This window comes from Otolemur garnettii, unplaced genomic scaffold (assembly GCF_000181295.1).
Source record: "Otolemur garnettii isolate 467f Iridium unplaced genomic scaffold, OtoGar3 scaffold00038, whole genome shotgun sequence".
Taxonomy (NCBI): Eukaryota; Metazoa; Chordata; class Mammalia; order Primates; family Galagidae; genus Otolemur; species Otolemur garnettii.
Window position 1 is genome coordinate 5,639,056 of NW_003852433.1, and position 19,711 is coordinate 5,658,766.

The window sequence follows — 19,711 nt, forward strand, 5'->3', positions numbered from 1 at the left end:
TATCCTGGTGAGAGATGAAGGTAGCCTGGACTAGTGTGGCAGAAATGGGCATGAGAGGTATGAGCGGATTCAGAAGAGTACTTTGGATTCCAATAGTACTTTGGAACTATTGCTAACAGCACTTGATGACTAACTCCATCTGGGATCGAGAGAACCAGAGGGGTAAGAATGAGCTCAGCCTGTGGTTTGAGCCATTGAGTAGAGGTGAAGCTGTTACCGAGATGGAAGACTCTCAAAGGACTAGGGCTTTTAGCAAAATTATCAGACAGACCTGGGTTCAAATCTTAGCTCTGCCTCAAACTAGCTGTTTTATCTTGGCTAGGTTACTGCACCCCTCTAAGCCTTAGTTTTCTCACCTATTAAATGGGTATAGTAATTATGCTACTATAAAACTGTTGGGAAGATTAAATGAGTTTTGAATGGAAAGTGCTCAACTCAGTGCCTGGTACATAATAGCTATTTGATAATGGTATTTGTCATTTTTAGAAAATGGGAGAGGGAGAAAGGAAAGAGAAAGAGGGAGAGAAAAGGAGGAGCGTGTGTTTTGTTCTGCCCTCATCCTCAAAAGCCAGGCAGCCCCATCAACTGTACTGATAGTGCTCCTCTTGAGAAGGTTTCCAGCTCTGACTGGTGGCTGGGTTTTCTCTGCTGTCCTTACCCTTGATGGAGAGGGTGGGTAGAATAGGTAGATAGAGCCTCTCCTTCTACCTTGATGATATCACCCATGATGCTCAGCGAAAACCCACAGAGTCATGTCCTGCTACACCTTCATTGATGACCACATGTCATCAAGTCCCAGCCTTGGATCCACAGACCTGGTGCATATCAAAACAATTTCACATGGGATTTTACTGATTGTCACAACAACTCCGCAAAGTAGATGTGACTGGTCCCATTTGACAGATAAGGAAAGGCAGGCTCGGGGAGGTTAAATAGATTTCATAAAGTTACATTCTAAGAAAATATTGGAACTGAGTCCTTTGGAACTGACTTTTATGTGAGTGGCGTATGTGAACGATGGACCCAAATGATAATAATCCTATGGAAATAATCTTGGATGTGTACAGAGAGTTAGTTACAAGGGTGTTCATCATAGTGTTTTCTATACGAATAAATAGAAAAGAACCAAAATATCCACTGAGAGGAAACTGGTTAAATAAAATAGAGGTACAGGGGAATACCAGGCATTATCCTGCCGCATCTATCTTTCTGTCTCTCTCTCCCTCTCCCCCTCTCCATCTGTCCATTTTGAAAGCCATACAGACCTTTAATGGAGTGTTTCAAAGAATATCAAACTCAGTTTTGTGATCATTAGCAACCTCTCAAAAAAATTCCCTTTCCTCATCCCTGTTTTCTCATATGTTTTCCTGACACGTATCTCTGAAATGCTCCCTTTCCGCTGACACTCAACCATCCTAGGATCTTGCCTTTTCTTCTCCTCCCCATTTCATTCCATCACTAATGTGTTTAGTCTTACAAGAAATAGAATTCCCCATCTTCACTTATCTAGTTCTTTTTATACCTAATTTTGTATCACAAATGCTCGGGAACCCAGATTGGGAGGAGGGGAAATGTTGAATGGACAACCACAGAATTATCTTTGGCAGGTGGAGGTGGATAACAAGATACAAATCATCAAAGGTTAATTTTTTTTTCTCTATCATACTTACATCTTAAAAGCTTTATTATTTTTGGACAAGGTACCTTTTAGAAAATGTGCACCAACCGGCGGTTCCAGAGCTGTGTGTGAAGTCCCCTCTGATTGCGAAGGTCTTCAGGATGATGTTTCTGAACCAGGAAAGGAATTCTGGAAAAAGTCAGTTTGCCCCACCATGGTCACTGTCTTTCAGAGAAGCAGAAAGAGCCGTGTTCCAGGCGACTGCTCTCCTGTCTGAAGAATCAGATCAAGCAATTTCCCAGTTCTGGCCTCTAAATGAGTGAAAAATCAATCATTTTCCTTTGGCACCTGCTTCAGGAGGGCGGGGCTTCACAATCTCAGACCTGTTCAGAATCAATTTGGCAAAGTATTGACATTCCTGGATAGAAGGAAGTGGTGGAAGACAGATTGACTCAGCAAGCCCCAGGGAAGCACAGAGTTTATATCTCAAGTGGCTGCTGGAAAGGGGTGTTCAATGATTTCATCCGCAGTTGCCTAGGGGAAGGTCTGCAAGGTGGAGTTTTGAAACTTCCCAGCTCTCTTATCCTGGAGTGATCTCATTTCACACAGCCATGGACATGTCATCAAGTGTAGTTAATCACAACATCTCCTCCTTGGGGTCAATGATGGGTTCATGAACCAAGTGGTAATCAGAGCTCTCCCCAGGATTTTTCTTCTGGACCTCTTGGGAAAGATGGTTTTCCTGCTGAGATGGCTTAACAGAACCATGTGAGTCTAGGGCTGCCAATGGCTTTTTCCAGTCACATCATGAGAGCCACAATAGAGAACAGAGGCACTGAGGCAGAGTTCCTTGACAGAACCTAATTTGAACTCCTGGATGCAGAATCCCAAACCTGCCCTGGAGTTTCATATTTCATGAACTAATGTATATTCCAAGTTTTGTTGAAGCGAGTTTGTTTTGGGTCTTTGTTACTTGCAACTCAAAAGAATCCTGACTAATACAGGTCCAATATGCAAGCAGTTAAACATTTTATGTGGCCTCTCTAACCCATAATCTCGCTCTCCATCTATCTGGTGCCAAGACTTTCATTCAGTTCAGTTCAACTCAATGTTATTCCATTCAATTCCATTTGATTCCATTAACTTACTCAATTAGATTCACTTCAATTAAATTCATCTAATTTGTATTAAGCATATACTATACACTAGACATTTTACTAGGTTTTAGAAATACAGAAATAAATAAGGGTCCATTTTTACTGTTAAGGAGTTGAAAGTGATTTATAAACAATCACTGATCAATGTGATAAATGTTCTTATGTACTAAGTATAGAGGACAGAGAAAAATGGACTCTCACAATTTTGATTTTTTTTATACTGAAATGAGAGCCAGTGTGGCTTTGTGTCAAGAACTAGAGGATAGCATTGGGGACCTTTGCTCCTTGTCACTTGTCCCAAAGAGGAGGCTGAGTAACCGGAGGCTTTCTGAGCTCTGAGGAGGAACAGAGTAAACTTCCTCTGTGGATTCATCTTCTACTGGATTTTCGCTGGGTGGCTTATCTACCTGAGCCACCCTACTTTCCTCATCTGCAAAACAGAGATGACAGTACAATCTATGTAGGTTTTGTCATAAAAAGTCAATGGAATAATGAATAAGCCAAGTGCCTGACACATAGCAAGGGCTTAATAAATTATCATTACTTCTATCTATCCTCCGCCTATTGGGATTGATGATGGCAGGGGAGGGGGTTTAACAACAGAACCCTCTCTACATCTTTGACACAGCACTAGGGTCTTTTGTATTTCTTTTTTTTTTTTGAGACAGAGCCTCAAGCTGTCCCCCTGGGTAGAGTGCCGTGGCATCACAGCTCACAGCAACTGCCAACTCCTGGGCTCAAGTGAGTCTCCTGCCTCTGCCTCCCAAGTAGCTGGGACCACAGGTGCCCGCCACAATGCCTGGCTATTTTTTAGGTTGCAGTCATCATTGTTGTTTGGTGGGCCGGGCTGGATTCGAACCCGCCACCTTAGAGTGGCTGGCACCTTAGCCACTTGAGCCACAGGGGCTGAGCAGTCTTTTGTATTTCTTAACTGCAATCCCCAACTCCGAGGCCACAGATAAGTACTGCTCTGTGGTCTGTTAGGAACCAGGGCCACACAGCAGGAGGTAAGTGGCCAGTGAGTGAGTGAAGCTTCTTCTGTATTTACAGCCGCTCCCCATCACTTGCATCACTGCCTGAGCTCTGCCTCCTGTCACTTCAAAGGTGACATTAGATTCTTATAGGAGCATGGAGTCTGCAGTAAAGTGCGCATGTGAAGGATCTAGGTCAGGGGTCCTCAAACTATAGCCCGTGGGCCACATGCGGCCCACTGAGGACATTTATCAGGCCCGCTGGGTGTTTTTGCCACCTGCTACCTGTCCTGCTTAGCAGCCAACTAGTCCCAGGCCCACAGTCCAGCCCTCCAATGGTCTGAGGGACAGTGAACTGGCCCCCTGTTTAAAAAGTTTGAGGACCCCTGACTAGGTTGTGTGCTCCTTATGAGAATGTAATCCACCAGCCCTGGTCCACAGAAAAACGTCTTCCATGAAACAGTCCCTGGTGCCAAACGTGTTGGGGACTGCTGCCTCTTAGCAAATAAAACGTGCATATAAAAAATGTAATAAATATATGTCGAAATAAAAGTTAGGAGTTGTGAGTGGACTGGCAGAGTTGAAAAGGTTCAAGGCTTCAGCGGGGGCCTCAGTGTCAATGTTAATAATAGTGTTAATGACTTTCTCTCTGGGAGGGGCTTATAGGTGCAGTTTACCTGGGACCATGGGCTGGAGGGCTTGGCCTGAAGTGGCATAAGAAGCCAAGTCCTTTTACCTAAGATTCAGAAAAAGGTAATTTACATCAACAAACAGAGGCAGGTGAGGGAGCCTGGGAGGGATGTCTAAATCCACAGAGGAAGTTTACTCTGTTCCTCCTCAGAGCTCAGAAAGCCTCCGGTTACTCAGCCTCCTCTTTGGGACAAATGACAAAGAGCAAAGGTCAATCACCCAGTGCAACAGCCTCACTCTACAGGAGACTACACAGAGGCATGAAGGAACTTGTCCATGGGAATACATCAGGTTAATAACAGAGCCCAGCAAGGACCTGCACTGCCCCTTAGCTGGGCCCATTCCACCCTACCCTCATTCCAGAGATTTCCGTGAGAGTTCATTTTATTTGTACTAGAGTTGGGGGATATGGAGGCTGAAGTGGGTGGGGCAGTGTGACAACCTGAATGAGGCTTACACCCTCTGCCAGGCCCTCCTCCAAATCCTATGAGACTCCTCTCCCCACCTGCATTCCCTTATTTTTCTCCAGGGGCAGCACATTTAGTCTCACCTCCTCTGAATGGTCTGTGGGCCATTGCTCAATTTCCTGCCTCTTCCTCTGACATGTCTGGTAACCAGTCTTGCCTCCTCTAATCCAGCCCCTATACCAGAAGTCAAAACCCCACATTTTCACAGGGGCCAGTCCCATAACAAATGTGAGGACCAGGTGTGAGACACTAGGGAATAGTTGGGACTGTGACAAAATAGACACTTCATGCCTATTTAAATGGAGCAGCACCACATGAGAAAAGGTGAGCTCAGTATGGCCAGATCTTGCCATTTTAGGTGAAGCCTGAAATGTACAATTTCCTGTTTAGAAAGATGACACTCGAGCTGGGAGAATTAGCCCATGACGGTCAGTTTATAACTGCTAATGGTGTCAACTACCTATTAGGCCTCAGAGTGTGTAAAGAGGCCCCATGGACATAGTGGAAAAAATGGAGCCAGCCAGAGGCCTTGGCATGAAGTCAACGTATGGGAGGAAGGGGGCTCTGTAAAGTTGCTGAGTTTCTGAAATTCCAGGTACTCTGTGGGGAGATTTTTTTTTTTTTCCTGTAACATTTAACAGCTCTCTACCAGGCTCCTGGATGCTGACAGCCCAAGATGTGGAATTTACTTTGAAATGCTAATCGTTGGGGGAAAGTGATATTGATGTTGCCCACTAATTAAAGGCTGGCCTGGTTTAAACTTTAGAGGGCTCCTGTCTGTCTCTAGCCTTGGCAGGAGCCAAGGAGTATGCTATTTTTATTAAAATAGAGAGATGAATCAAATGGCCTAAGTTGACAGGGAAGGCAGAGGGTGGAATCACAGTGGCATGGAAACCCGTGAGTTCTTCACAACTCATTTACAGAGACGGCAGGGACATGGGTCTCAGAACATTAGCCCCAGCAACATCTCCCTTCCTGGGTCACTGATCATGGTGAGGGGACAGCATAAAATGGGTAGGTGACAGGGCCTGGCTTTATTGGAACTGAAAGCGACACAAGCAGGCTGATTAGAGTGGTCAACTGTGATTTATGGGCGGCCTCATTTGCAGATTCTCTCTGCAGGTCTGAGTTATGCTTGGGGACTGTTTAGAATTAGTAGCTGCCAAGACAGCTGGAATTCATAGCCTCTGAAGGCCAGCACCCTGGTAGGCAGAAAAACCGGGGCTCAGGGCTGTCTCCACACTCCCCTGTGCAGAAATTACAGGTCTCTGGATCTTTAGTGACAGCTGGTGCTTACTAGAGGCTGGGCAGATGGTGCTCTTTTGTTTCCATTTTATGGATGAGGAAACTGAGACCTAAAGAGGGTCATACAGTAAACGAGCAAGGCTGCGTTTTAGATGCAGTCAGTCTGCCTCCAGGATTCAAGGTCTTAGCCCCTAGTCTCTGCAGCCCTTTGGTCTCTGCCCAATGGCTGGCACATGGGAGATGCTGGATATGTTCATTCACCCAGTTCCTTGCTCTTACTCTTCTTACTCATTGATGCATTCATTCATTCACCAACTTGTATGAAATCCTTCCGTGTGTTATCTTACTGGGTCTCACAAGAGCCAGCTGAGAAGCATCATTCCCCTTTTACAGATGATGATGTGGAGATTGAAGCACCTGAACAGACCTGCTCAAGGACAGAGAACTGTAAGCACTGAATGTACTAGTCATGTCTGGATCTTCTGATCCTGATCCTAGTATTTCTACCATTCTAGAGCTTTGGACTAAAATTTAAGTTCCCTCAAGGCAGGGAAGAGATGTCATATTAATTTTTCATTTCCAGGGTGCTTCATGCAAAGCTGAGCACATGCATTGTCTCATGCATTCAATAGACATGTGTATGAGAGGCCTTTTGTGGCTATTGGCTGGTAGACATGGTGGTCCTGCCCTTTGGAGCCCATGTCCTGATGGATCACAGACCAGTGAACAGGCAATGGTGAAAGCAAGGAATGTGGGAGGGGGATAGAAGACCCCAGAGAAAGGAATTTTAAGGGGCTTTTATGTGTCTCACACCCAGTGCAGTGGCCAGTGAGAGGATGGAATCCGGCCAGATGGAACCCAGGCAGGAGAGGTAGGGTCTGAAGGTCAGAGAAATTCCCCTGGTATAAGAGAGTAGTATAGTGTTTCTATCCAGACAGGCTTGAGTTGGGATCCTACCTTCTTGATTTGGTAACACTGAGTCCTCAGGAAAGCCACAGCAACCTCTCTGAGCCAGTTTCCTCCTGTCTGGTATGGGTATTGTAATACCCACCACCCAGGACTAAATGAGAAGAGGCTTATGATACACTAAGGACAGAGACTGGCATGTCAGAAGGACTACAGGACCAAAGCTATTGTTGTTATTGCAATTGCTGTCACCAGGACTACTATGAGTATGTCCTGTAGTGACTCTGATGGCCACCAGCCCCCATTTGTAGGCCTCAGCTCCTCTTGTTTCTTCCTTCCAACTTCCTTCCCTTTTGGGCTGGGCACTGAATGACACTTACTCTGTGTCTGGTGCTGGGCTGGCCCCAGTGGGGGCCAGACAAAAAATAAGCTGAAAGGCCGGGTCTTAACAAACTTCTATTAGATCACACCTTAGTGATTTCTCGGCAAAAGCAGACCTAAGCTAATGTATGTCAATTAAAGGAATCTATGAAATAAAATAAAATGCATTTTTCAAAAGAACTAGAAACGAGGTCTCTGACACTGTGCCATGGCCGGGGGAGGGAGGTTCAGACTCTAGAACACAGTGGGGGTGTCTGGATATTAGCAGATCCTGAAGAGCCGGGCCTTCAGATATTTACACTCTCACGGTGTCCTCTTTGCTTGAATCTGGTCTGGCCCTGGGATTTTTGTTAACCTATAGCATGTGGCAGAAGTGGTGCTGTGCCATCCCCAGCCTTAATAACCTGTTGATGCCCTGGTGACTTCCACCTTTGTGTTTCAGGAAGCCCTGAGCTTTACAGTGTAAAATGTCTGATTCTCCTGCTGGAGAAACTACACGGAGAGAGACCCATCACTACAATGGTCCAGCTGATCTCAGACTCCCAGTTGTCCTTGCCCAAGTACCAGATAGGCAGTTTGAGCCACTGACCCAGCTAGATGTGAGCACTGCACATGCAGAAATGCTAGCTCAGGTGACCCATGGTTTCCTATAAATTCTTTCCAATTGTGAGTACTGCATCCTTTCAGGATGGCTCCCTTAGATGTCCTGATTTTTTTTTTTTTGGCTGTCCTGATTCTTACGGCCCTGAGAAGGATGCAGTCTGCTCATGATCTGGGCTCTCCATCTGGAAGTCCATGCCTTCCCCCAGCACTTCCGGTCAGGTGTTAGAAAAGAATATCTATGGCTGTGTGACCAGATGTACCTGAATAGTCTGTATCTGAATGCAGTGGTGAGTCTATCAAGTATGGTTGAAATGCAGTTTTTACTCTTGCCCCAGAAGAGATATTTCAATTTTGAGCTAATCATGCTGGTTTCCTGTTAATGCACTCACTGGTTTCTGCAGGCAAGAATGTAATTGGTTGCATACAGTGGGGGTGGTGGTGCTGGTGATATTTTCAAACAGGAACATTTTCAAACCACAGCCACTTGCAAAGGATGTGGGCATTTTGCTTCGTGTGGCCCCTTCCTTCCTTACCTCTGATTCTGGACAGTCTTCTCTTGAAATTACTCATGAGATATTAATAATGATGCTGATTATTCCCCTGGCTTCTTGCTTCTTGGGCCAGAGACCTTTTTTAGGTCTCAGCAGTTGGAAAAATATTAGGTTCAAATGGAAATTTAATCACAAGTCCTTGAGGCCCCTGGAGGATGTGCTGGGCGTCTGGCTTGGTTAAAATGTTTCTTTCCAGGTCTATTTCCATGACTTCTCTTCAACTTAGTGGCACTTTGGATTGACTTCTAACTTATTTTCCTGTAAACAAATTATTTCAAGTTAACATGGACTTTAATTTGATGGACAAGCAGAGATCTCTGCTTGATCCTAGAAAGTGACTGCTGCTGTCATTCCGGGGATCTCAGTGAGCCTTCAGGGAGGGAACTCACCCTAAGGGAAGAGGTCACAGAGCCTGATGTGACTGTTCTGACAGTAAAGCCTGAGTTGTCATAGGACAGAGAGGATCCAGAGTGTGGTGCGGTGACCACTGCTGAGATCCAGTCCCAACCTCGCCAGCCAGAGAGGGGGCAGCTCTTGAAGCTCTGCAGCATCTTGGTGCCCAAGCAGCAGCACCAAGCCCCATGTGACATGGTGTAATAAACAGGGGAGAAATCCACTCTTGGCCTCTTCACCAGCCTAGGCCAGTGGACGACACTGCACAGAGGAAGCTTGGGACATTGGAATGAACACTTGATGGGGAAATTGGAGAGATGATGATGCCCAAGGGAGAAGAAATGGTGCCTGCTGTCTGCTGTGCCCAGTGGAGCAATCTAGGAAAAGCACCATGACGGGCAGAAACTTTGGGGACATGCTGACATTTCCTGGATTGGTAAGAGGGGCTGGTGATGGTCCAATGACCTGGGTATTCAAACTTAATTCAGAGGAAAAAAAAACAAAGAAAGATAAATGAGCTCTTTGAAGAAAGTATATGAGCTTGCAAATCAGGAAACCCATTGCTCAAAGTCATGGCCTTCAGGGGTACAGCCAGAGACACATCAAAGGGCTTTAGAAAGGCCAAAACTTGCCTGCAAAGAGCAACCAGTTAAGGGGGATTATTTTTAAGAAGGATAACTGAACCTAGTGAACAATCAATGTCTTTGCTGGAGGTTGTCCCAGACCACAAGCCAGAGAGAAAGAGAACTCAAATGGGTCATCAGTCAGTAGACTGCAGGTATGAGGGGCCAATCAGTTACATGTCAGAAGTAGTGACAGTTATCTTGTCCCAGATGACAACACCTGGTGAACAGGCTAGAGAGGGCTTTGGTTCCCCAGGAATGATGAGCTGAACTCCAAACCCAGCTAGGCCCAGCCCCCATCGGCCAAACCTCAACTGACCCACAGGTGTGTGAGATGAGCTTCAGGCAACAAATGCTTGGAGCCCTTTCAACACCCCACTCCTGCTGCTCAGCATGAAGCCTGTCCCACAGACAGCCGCTCTGGGCTCTACCTGGACAGTTCTCGAGCCTCACTGCCCATCACTCTCCTCTTTGGAGTTTGTTCTTTAAAAATCAGTTCTATCTGGCTTCATATCCTCATCCCAACTCTTTCTAGCTTTGTGATTTTTGAGCCTCGGTTTCCTCATCTTTAAAATGAACCTTAAGATGACTGACCCCTAAGGGCTATGAGATTTAAATGGGGGCAATGCTTATAAAACATTTTAAATACTACCTGGCACATAATAAATACATTTTCAACAAATAGAAGTTGATAGTTATCCTTTGAGGTGATTGAAAATCATTACTTAATTACACTAAATGCTTTTGGCTTTTACTCAGGGTTCATTGAGATGTGGGGGCTTGAATGCCTTGGATCATGTCTCCTTGCTGGTAAACCTGGCCTCGCTTCTCAACTCCTGTTTCTGAACAGCAGAAGGGCACATTTCTGAAGTGCCCACACACTTTGGGTTCCCATTGGAGAGGCCTCAGTTTTTGGGGGATTGATGTTAAATGTTGAGAATGAGGGCATGAATCACGGCCTCACAGGGAGGTTAAAATCCATGGGCTGAGCAGTTGTTAGGGATTATAAAGAGTGGAGTCAGGTTCTGCATATCTTATAAAGCTCGATTTTTTTCTTATTTCTGTGAGTCTGAGCCCTGTAGAATGAAAATCAAAAGCCCAGTTGCCAGCCAGGTATGTAAACACACATGCGGGGTGGCTGGAGGATTATAGCAGCCTGGGCCAGAGGAGAAGGCAAGTCCCCTTAACCCAGCCTGCTTCAGCTTCCATGAGGAAAGGGCTGCCCTCTCCCTTGTCCAGGCGTCCTTGGCTCTGTCTAAAGTGAGAAGATGACAGAGGTTCCGTTAGAGTCTGTGCTCTGTGGATGGAGGGGTGAATGAGAAGGGCTGCTCTCCAGAAGCACAGAATTGCCGAGTGAGAATATAATTGAGAGAAAAATTTTATCTTTATGCTGTTATTGATGCTAAGATTCATAAGCCCCCCCCCCATTTTAACATGTCTAGAATCAGGCTATTTCATACCGTCAACTGACATGAAAGTGTCATGTCAGAATAATCAGCACCATTTTTTTTCTTTTTCTAATGGTTCATGTGGTAACGGTGTGTCTGACAAGAAAAGGCAATTTGGGAAACATGACCTTTTAAAAAATAGCTCATATTTCCACAGTTTTCCTCTGTGCTAAATCCTACAGTTAGTGCTTTACATCCGCGATCCCCAGCCCACGTACCTGTCTGGGGCCTGTTAGCAACTAGGCTGTACCCAGGAAGGGAGCAGCAGATATGAGGTGAAGCTCCATCTGTATTTGTACCCACTCCTCATTGCTCGCACAGCCACCTGAGCTCCACCTCCCTCCTGTCACATCCACAGAGGCATTAGATTCTCATAGGAGTGTAGTATGAACCCTGTGGGAACTGTGCAGTTCACTTCCTATGAGAATCTAATGCCCTCCCCCCACCATCCATGGAAAAATTATCTTCTATGAAACCAGTTCCTGGTGCTAAAAGGTTGGGGACTACTACTTTGCATGGATGGTTTCATCAAAAGACTCATGAAGTAAGAACTAGCACGATCCTCATTTTGCAGAACACCAAGAAAGGTGAAGTCACTTGCCTAGCCCCACACAGCTATGGAGTGGCGTGGCTGGGATCCAGGCTAGGCAGTCCGTCTCTAGAGCTCTGGTCTTCTAAGTATTCTTTACTAGGCAGGGCTAGAGGAATGATTGAGAGGTAACTTCCTAAATAGAAATTTAGCAAGGCTGGATGAAATCCCAGCCAGTGTGTGCCAGCATCAAATAAACCCCATATTGGGGTCTGCTTTCCAGCTAGAAGGAGTTTCTAATAAGACTATCAATTCCTGGGATATTCACTGGGCTATATTTTACTGGTGGGAATGACTACTTTTCCTTAAAAGGAGGATACCCGCAGATCCCAGCTTTCTCTTTGTTCTCATGCCTGAGTCTGTCTCTCTTTATTACACTAAAATTATTCTAAATATTCAGTCTTGGTAACCTAGATGAGGGTTTCCTTTGAAGATGTATCTACTGTCTATCTGTCTGGCATCTCTCTTTCCACCTTTCCTCTTTCTTCATCTGTCCCTCCCTTATCTTTCCTTCCTTCCTTCTTCCTCCCTATCTTTCTCCTCCCACAAATGCATACAGGTCTCAGGAGTTCTTTTTTTTTCTTTTTTTTTTTTTTTTGAGACAATCTCAAGCTGTCGCCCTTGGTTAAGTGCTGTGGCGTCACAGCTCGCAGCAACCTCAAACTCTTGAGCTTAAGCGATTCTCTTACCTCAGCCTCCAAGTAGCTGGGACTACAGGCACCCACCACAACGCCTGGCTATTTTTTGTTGCAGTTGTTTAGCTGGCCAGGGCTGGGTTTGAACCCATCACCCTTGGTATATGTGGCTAGAGCCATAACCATTGTGCTACCGGTGCCAAGCCTTTTTCTTTCTTTTTTTTTGAAACAGAGTCTCAAGCTGTCACTCTGGATAGCTATCCACCCACCTTGCCTCCCAGAGTGCTAGGATTACAGGCATGAGCCACCACACCCAGCCGGGTCTCAGGAATTCTTGAGTACGTGGTTCCCAAATCTGTCTCTTAACCTATAATACTTCTCAAAATTCGACTTCATTTCCTCAATTTTTTTCTAGTACATTTAAAATAGAATAATTTTCCTAGAGTCTTGAAAATAAAAAACACATTTATCGGGTATCTCCTATTATCAAGGCTCTGGGGAAATTATTCTGCGTGAATGAGAGATGAATAAAGTATCTCTCCCGACCTCCTGGAGTTTACAATCTCCTATTACATAAAACTTTTGCTCTTTGTAGGTCCGTTAAACCCCACTATTTACACTAGAAAAATCTAGGAATCAAAACTGGTGGATTACACCATTCTTTCAGGACTATAAACCACGTGCCCTGCCGGGTACTCAAAAAGGAATAAAAAACTCACCGGGACTAGCAGAGTCTGGAAATACCCTCATTTTATAAATAGAAGCAGATTCGTGCCTGGCAAGGTGTGAGAATTTAAACACCCTTCGCAGTCAGCTGTTATTTTGTTTTGGAAAAACCACCCGAACAGGTCCTTTAGCTACACAAGTGCGAAGCAAGTGCCTGCCAGTTATTTCAGGGAAGAGTTAGCCTGAGTGTGCATGGTTAGGGCCAAGCTCCTGATTCCCTGGAGACTTTGTTTTATTCGGACTAAGTTGGGTGGGGGTGGGGGGGAATTTTCTTCCTTTCTGAATTTAGATGATGCCGTGCAGTGGACGCAAATCCCACTACATACCTTCAGGATTGCCATGTACTGGTGGCTGAGCATGGCTGCTGGGGAGCTGGAGTAGAAGCTCTGGTGGCTGCAGAAAGGAAGGGAAAGTCCCCCTTAACAAAAACATGGCCCAGCTTGGGGGAGCCCGCTGTGTGGACCCTGCAGGTGAGGTCACAGACATGAGCTGGGCCAGTGTTTGCGAAAGGGCAAGATTCCCTTCACAGCACGTGGTGTGACAAACCACCTCGGTGGGCACACAGGATATGTTTAAAGTTTTTGATTGTTATGATTTTATTTTAATGTATGGCAGGAAAATGCAGGCTTCCCATTGATGATACTGATAAAAAGTTCCCTTATGATACAGTGTATTAAATTTTACAAGGAATTGACTTTTTAAAAAAGCATATTAAATATTCAGCCTAGCTGGTAGAAGTCTATGGTGAATAACACATGGGTGGCAGGTGAACGTCTGGCACATGACAAAGTCTTAAGCTCTGCGTTATTCCACGAATAATTGAAAATTAGGGAAATGATAGGCTGGGGTAGGGTGGCCAGGAGTGAAGGTGAAAGGCTACCTCGAGACTCGGGTGGAACCACAGCAAACCAAGGCTATGTGACTGTCACCTGTGAGAGAGAAGAAACTGCAAAACTGGGTGGTGGTGAGATAGGAGATTTGAAAAAACATGCACAAAGGAGGAGAGAGAAAAACGGCAACGGAAACAAAGGTAGACATGGAGAGACTGAGACAAAGAGGAGGCCAGGAGACAAACAGAAACGGGTCGAGATGCCACGAGCTACTCTCCCAGCTGGACTTCCTGCCTCTACTTCCGTGCCCTGCATGTCCTTCTAATGAGTTCTACTTCTTTTCTTGAGATCCCTGAGTGGGTCTCTGTTAGAAAGCTCAACAACATGGATGGGTATGAAGGAGGAACTGTATTCTGAAGACTCTCAGGCACCAGAAAGCACATTTAAATCTAAGAGCAGACAATGGGGTGGGAGGCATTAAGGGTTAATACTAAAGTAACAGGCAGGGAGGTGGTGCCTGTGGAGAAATGGAGGGAGACGATCACTCACAAACTCAGACAGAAAATTCCAGCAGGCTGGCTGGTTTTTAGAGATCTTCTTGGAACTTCATAGGATTTGTGGATCAAAAAGAACGTTGGTAAGTACGCGAGGCCCCGTTCTATGCAAACTGTGGGTGTTCGTCTCTAGGACTTTGCAACTTTGGAAGCAAATTGAAAGAATCAGTTGTTATATAATTTAAATTCTGCTAATATGTATTTACTATCTACATCCAATTATCACCAATCAATTTAACAGTTATTACTTAATGGGTGAAAATTGCAATTCTGGTGCCCCAGATCAGCATGGGGCGTTGCAGCTAATTGGGACAGAACTTATTCAGAAGCATAATGAAAATGTAAATTCCCGCACATTAATCAAACAATTATTTCTATAACCATAAGACAGCTGATCTTAAACCTAATTAGGGAATAAACAAACTTAATCAGTGAGCAGACATCATTTACTAATCATATATATGTCACAAGAAAAGAAATATTAGGCAATGATTCATTAAAACATCTCAAACCCCAACCATTCTACAATTTCTAATAATAAAGCCTCTCAGCTTCAAGAAAGCAATACACAAGTTTTTATTACAGCATTTTTTTCTCCTTTAGGGTTTAGAAGGTATAGAGAACAAAGAAATATATTACCATGTATAATAAATAATTGCACCGCTTTGAAATAACAGAACCAAGCCCTGGAAATATATGTGGGTGACATGGTGGACACTGTCTTGCACACTTTAAGCTTCCTTTTCAGAGGTTAGTTTTTTTCAAGTAAGAGAGAGGAGAAAGGGAAGCTAATTCCAATGCACACATAAAAATTAGAAGAAGACATAAACCAAAGTCATTTGTGTTTCTCTCTCCACTGCACATCCTTAGCCCCTTGTCAAAACTGCTGCCTGGTACAATTTTGGGCCCAAATGTGGATTCTTCTCCTTAACTTGCTTCAGCTACTGATGGGCTCTTGGGCCTTTTACTGTCTTCGATGGTTCTGCGAGGCTCTTCCTGATCATCCTGTGGCTCTAATCATGGTACCAACCCTTCTGGTGGTCTCCAAAGGGATATTTGCTTTCTTTTCCTGGAAATAGCAAATACACAAAATGAAGAAATTTGGGAGGCTTCTGGGAGAAGAATATCTAATATGAAAATTTCCTTAGGAGTAATATGAATTTTCCCAAGATCAAACAGCACATCAGAATGCAATCATAAGCAGAACACACACACGAGCGCTGTCAGTGAGCTATCGTGGTGCTATATATATGCTAATTTGTTTAACCCTCACAATAACCTGATGCAGGGGCAGCACCTGTGGCTCAAGGAGTAGGGCGCTGACCCCATGTACCAGAGGTGGCAGGTTCAAACCTGGCCCCGGCCAAAAACTGCAAAAAAACCCAATAACCTGATGCAGTAGGTGCAGTTATTAATCGTCCCCACTTATAAGATGAAGAAACTGAGGCATAGTTCAAGAAACTTGGCCTGTCCCACAACTGGGTTGTGGTAGAGCCAGGATTTGAACCTATGTTGTCAGGTTCCAGAATGTATAGTTCACTGTGTTCACAGGCTGGGTTTCTAGATGTCTCATCTGTGCTTCTGGAGCCCCCTATGTTTCCCGGTTGTACCACTTATCAACACCTTATGTTGATGTCATTACAAAATTTCCCGGTTGTACCACTTATCAACACCTTATGTTGATGTCATTACAAAATGATTTTTCAGTAGGGAATGGGCCACGTGATATGGAACACTGTCATGGGAGTACTGGGCTTCCCTCTGAGAGCGAGCTGTCTGGCTAAGCCACAGCTGGCTGTCAGATACTTTGAGTTTCAAGCCACTTGCTGTAGGTACACAGTCACAATTCGTCCTTACAGCACCTCCATGAGGAGGGCATTAGTAGCCTCGAATCTCTCTCTCTCTCTTTTTTTTCCAGACAGTCTCACTATGTCACCCTTGGTAGAGTGCCATGATGTCACAGTTCACAAAAACCTCAAACTCTTGGGCTCTCTTGCCTCAGCCTCCCAAGCAGCTGGGACTACAAATACCCGCCAGTTGTCATTGTTTTTTAGCTGGCCCAGGTCGGGTTTGAACCCGCCAGTCTTGGTGTATGTGGCTGGTGCTGTAACCACTGTGCTACAGGCACCAAGCCTATTCTCTGTCTTTTAAAGCCCAATGGAGCAGAATAACTTCCTGAGGGTCAAAAGGAAGCTCCATTAGAGGCCTTGGGAAGATGCTGCTCGATTTGGGACTAAATCCACATGCAGTTCCATCCGGAGCTGCATCTCTTGGCCTGGACAAGGTCAACCTCAGTGGTCTCTGAAAATGGAGCTCCTCCCCTCCAAATTCCTGAAAGTCACAACTGCTGTGAACCAGAGGCCATTAGCACTCTGCTGCGGAGGCTTTTTGCTGAGCCCAGAGGCAAAGCAGTTGGGGAGGGCAGAGAATATGGGGGAGCTACCTCACACAGAGATGCCCACTTCTGTTCTGATTGCTGATGACTGATGACCAAGCCAGTGGCATCTGGTGCCCAGGAGAGGCCCGAAGGTGTTTCCTGTATCTGAGCCCGACCTCCCGCAGTGTAGTACTCTGTCCATTGTGCTTAGTTCACCCCTACTCTGAGGGTTATACCAAGAATGTTTCCTACCTACATCTTGGTACTCCTCCCTCAGCACATCCTCCCAATTAAAAAAAAAAAAAAGATGATGGTTTGTGAATAGAACTGAAAATATAGCAACAACCTTTAGACTGTGGAGGGATGACCTGTAGATAAAATGTTGCCTGTGGTACATGGTGCCTGACACAGGCCTGACCTGTGGTAAGTGCTCAGGAATGACCTGTGAATGGATGAATGAGACAGAACGGTAAGTGTGGCCTTCAGAGTAGACAGCCAAGGAGGGGAAGTAGATCCTTCATGTTTGGTAAGGACATGACCAAAATAGAAGGAGTCTGAAATGGAACAGAGAAATACATTATCTTTTCTGATGACATCAAAAATATTGGCTTTCCCTGAAGGAAACCAGAATCATTTTTACTTCCAGCAGAAAGTCTCTCTTGGAGCTTCAGCTGGGAAATATTGTGTAATGTAGTTTTCCAAGAGGAAGAAATACCTTATTTCCCACGTGTGTCTTCCAACAGTTTCTATATCACCCACGGGGACCCAGTGTGGAGTACAGGATGATGGAGCAAGTTCTAAAGTCAGATTACCTGGTTTTGAATCCTCAATAGCCGGTTGCATGACCCTGAACTATAGGACTTCATCTTTTATGATTCTCAGTTTTCCCAAATTATAAGATGAGCATTTTATAATGAGTAACCATCTTATAGGAATATTGTAAGGAACAAAGAAGATAATTCATGTGAAACATTTAGCGCAGTGTCCAGTCTACATAAGGGCCCAATAATTGTTAATGGTAGATTCCTACTTCTCCTTTTGGGCCCATCTGAATGTTTGGATTTGATATGTTCCATTCCTATAAGGGTGGAGGGGTATTTAATGCAACCTTGAATTTCAAGGTCAGAGCTTAAATGAGGGAGGGTATTGGGTGTGGAATGGTAGAAAGGTAAGAAAGAATGTTCTTTTCTGGTTCTAGACTGTTTGCATATAGCTCTAGTCTAATAAGAGCCATGAACAAAGCTTAGTGTTGGGTATATACAGAGCTGGATATACCACTCCTTTCCTCCAAGAGCACACAGGCTTCTAGGAGCCAAGATATAAGATGGTGGCCTTTGAGTGGTCCCAGTCTATCTTGTAATTTAAGGTTAGATTGTCGCTCAGTATGTAGTAACCTATCCACTCCCTCTAGCATTGGCATTGGCCTTCAGGCTTGAAAGTGACCTCCCCTCCCAGGAGAAAAATAAATATTCCTTCTCCCCTTCAGGGAAAGGCAACTCACTTTCATTTTCCAGAGACTGGGCCCTCCCTGGTGTTCTGCAGCTTTTCAACACTATCTTTCTGATGTGCCATTACATATTTTTACCATGAGCCTAAAAATGGACAAGGCAGGGACCCAGGGCCAGGGCAAGAGGAAGGGGCTGGAGGCTGGGGACTTGAAAGCATATGTTCCATTCCTGAGAGGGTCACTGTAGTGGTCAATAGGAAGGAGAGAACCAGACCTCTCTCCTTTTTTTTTGAGACAGAGTCTCATTATGTCACCCTCAGTAGAGTGCTGTGGTGTCACAGCTCACAGCAACCTCAAACTCTTGGGCTCAAGCAATTCTCTTGCCTCAGCCTGCCAAGTAGCTGGGACTACAGGCACCTGCCACAACACCCAGCTATTTTTGTTGTTATTGTTTGTTTGTTTAGCAGAGTCAGGCAAGGTTCGAACCCACCAGCCTTGGTGAATGTGGCTGGCTCCCTAACTGCTGAGCTATGGGTGCCAAGCCAGGGACAGCATTTAATCTCAGCCTTGGAAGGTCTAGCCCAGTGGCCTGGGGATGGCTTGCCTAGCCTGGAGGTCCATCATGTACAGGGAATCAACCCCTGCCAGGGCCTCCAGACCTTCTCTGCTTCCCCTACCACAGGGTAAATGGCATCGAGGCTCTTGGGTTTTGTGCCATCTTATTTGTCCACTCTGTGAGAGTGGGGCCCTCACTAATCCTGAGAAGACCCCTAGAAATTCAAGAAAGGCATGGGAGCAGTGGAGGGGCCCCAAAACCAGCTATTTGGGGCTTGACTGAGCACCTCAGGTCACCTCAAAGTGGGGACAACAGGAAGATGACATTGCTCTTACAGGTGTAAAATTTACTTAAAATCGAAGAAATGTTTGGGTTTACCATAACCAAAAAGTCCAGAAGTGGAGGGTGGACCCAGGCAAACTTGGATCTGGTAGCTTGGCATTATCATCAGTGATCACATCCCCACCTCTCTACTCCACCTCCACTAAGGTTCTCTCTCTGCTTTACCTGTGTCAGCTTACTCGGAAGACTCTCTTCCCTTGTGGTCAAACGAGATTGGTCAAGGCTGGGTGCAAGGGCTCATACCTGTAATCCCAGCACTTTGGGAGATGAGGCAGCAGGGTCACTCAAAGCCAGGAGTTTAAGACCAGACTGGGCAACATAGCATCTCTAGCAAAAAACAAAAATCAAAACAAACAAAGAACAATAGTTGGCAAGGGGGCACAGTCCTATAGTCCGAGCTACTCTGGAGGCTGAGGTGGGAAGACTGTCTGGACCCAGGAGTTCAAGGTTACAGTGAGCTGTAACTACTTGCAGTGCTTGTGCTACTGTACTCCAGCCTGGGCAACAGAGAGACCCCCATCTATAAATCAATGAATCAATCAATCAGTAATAAGAAAGCTCTGTCAGAATCTTTCCTGGGGAGATAACTTTCCTTACATATA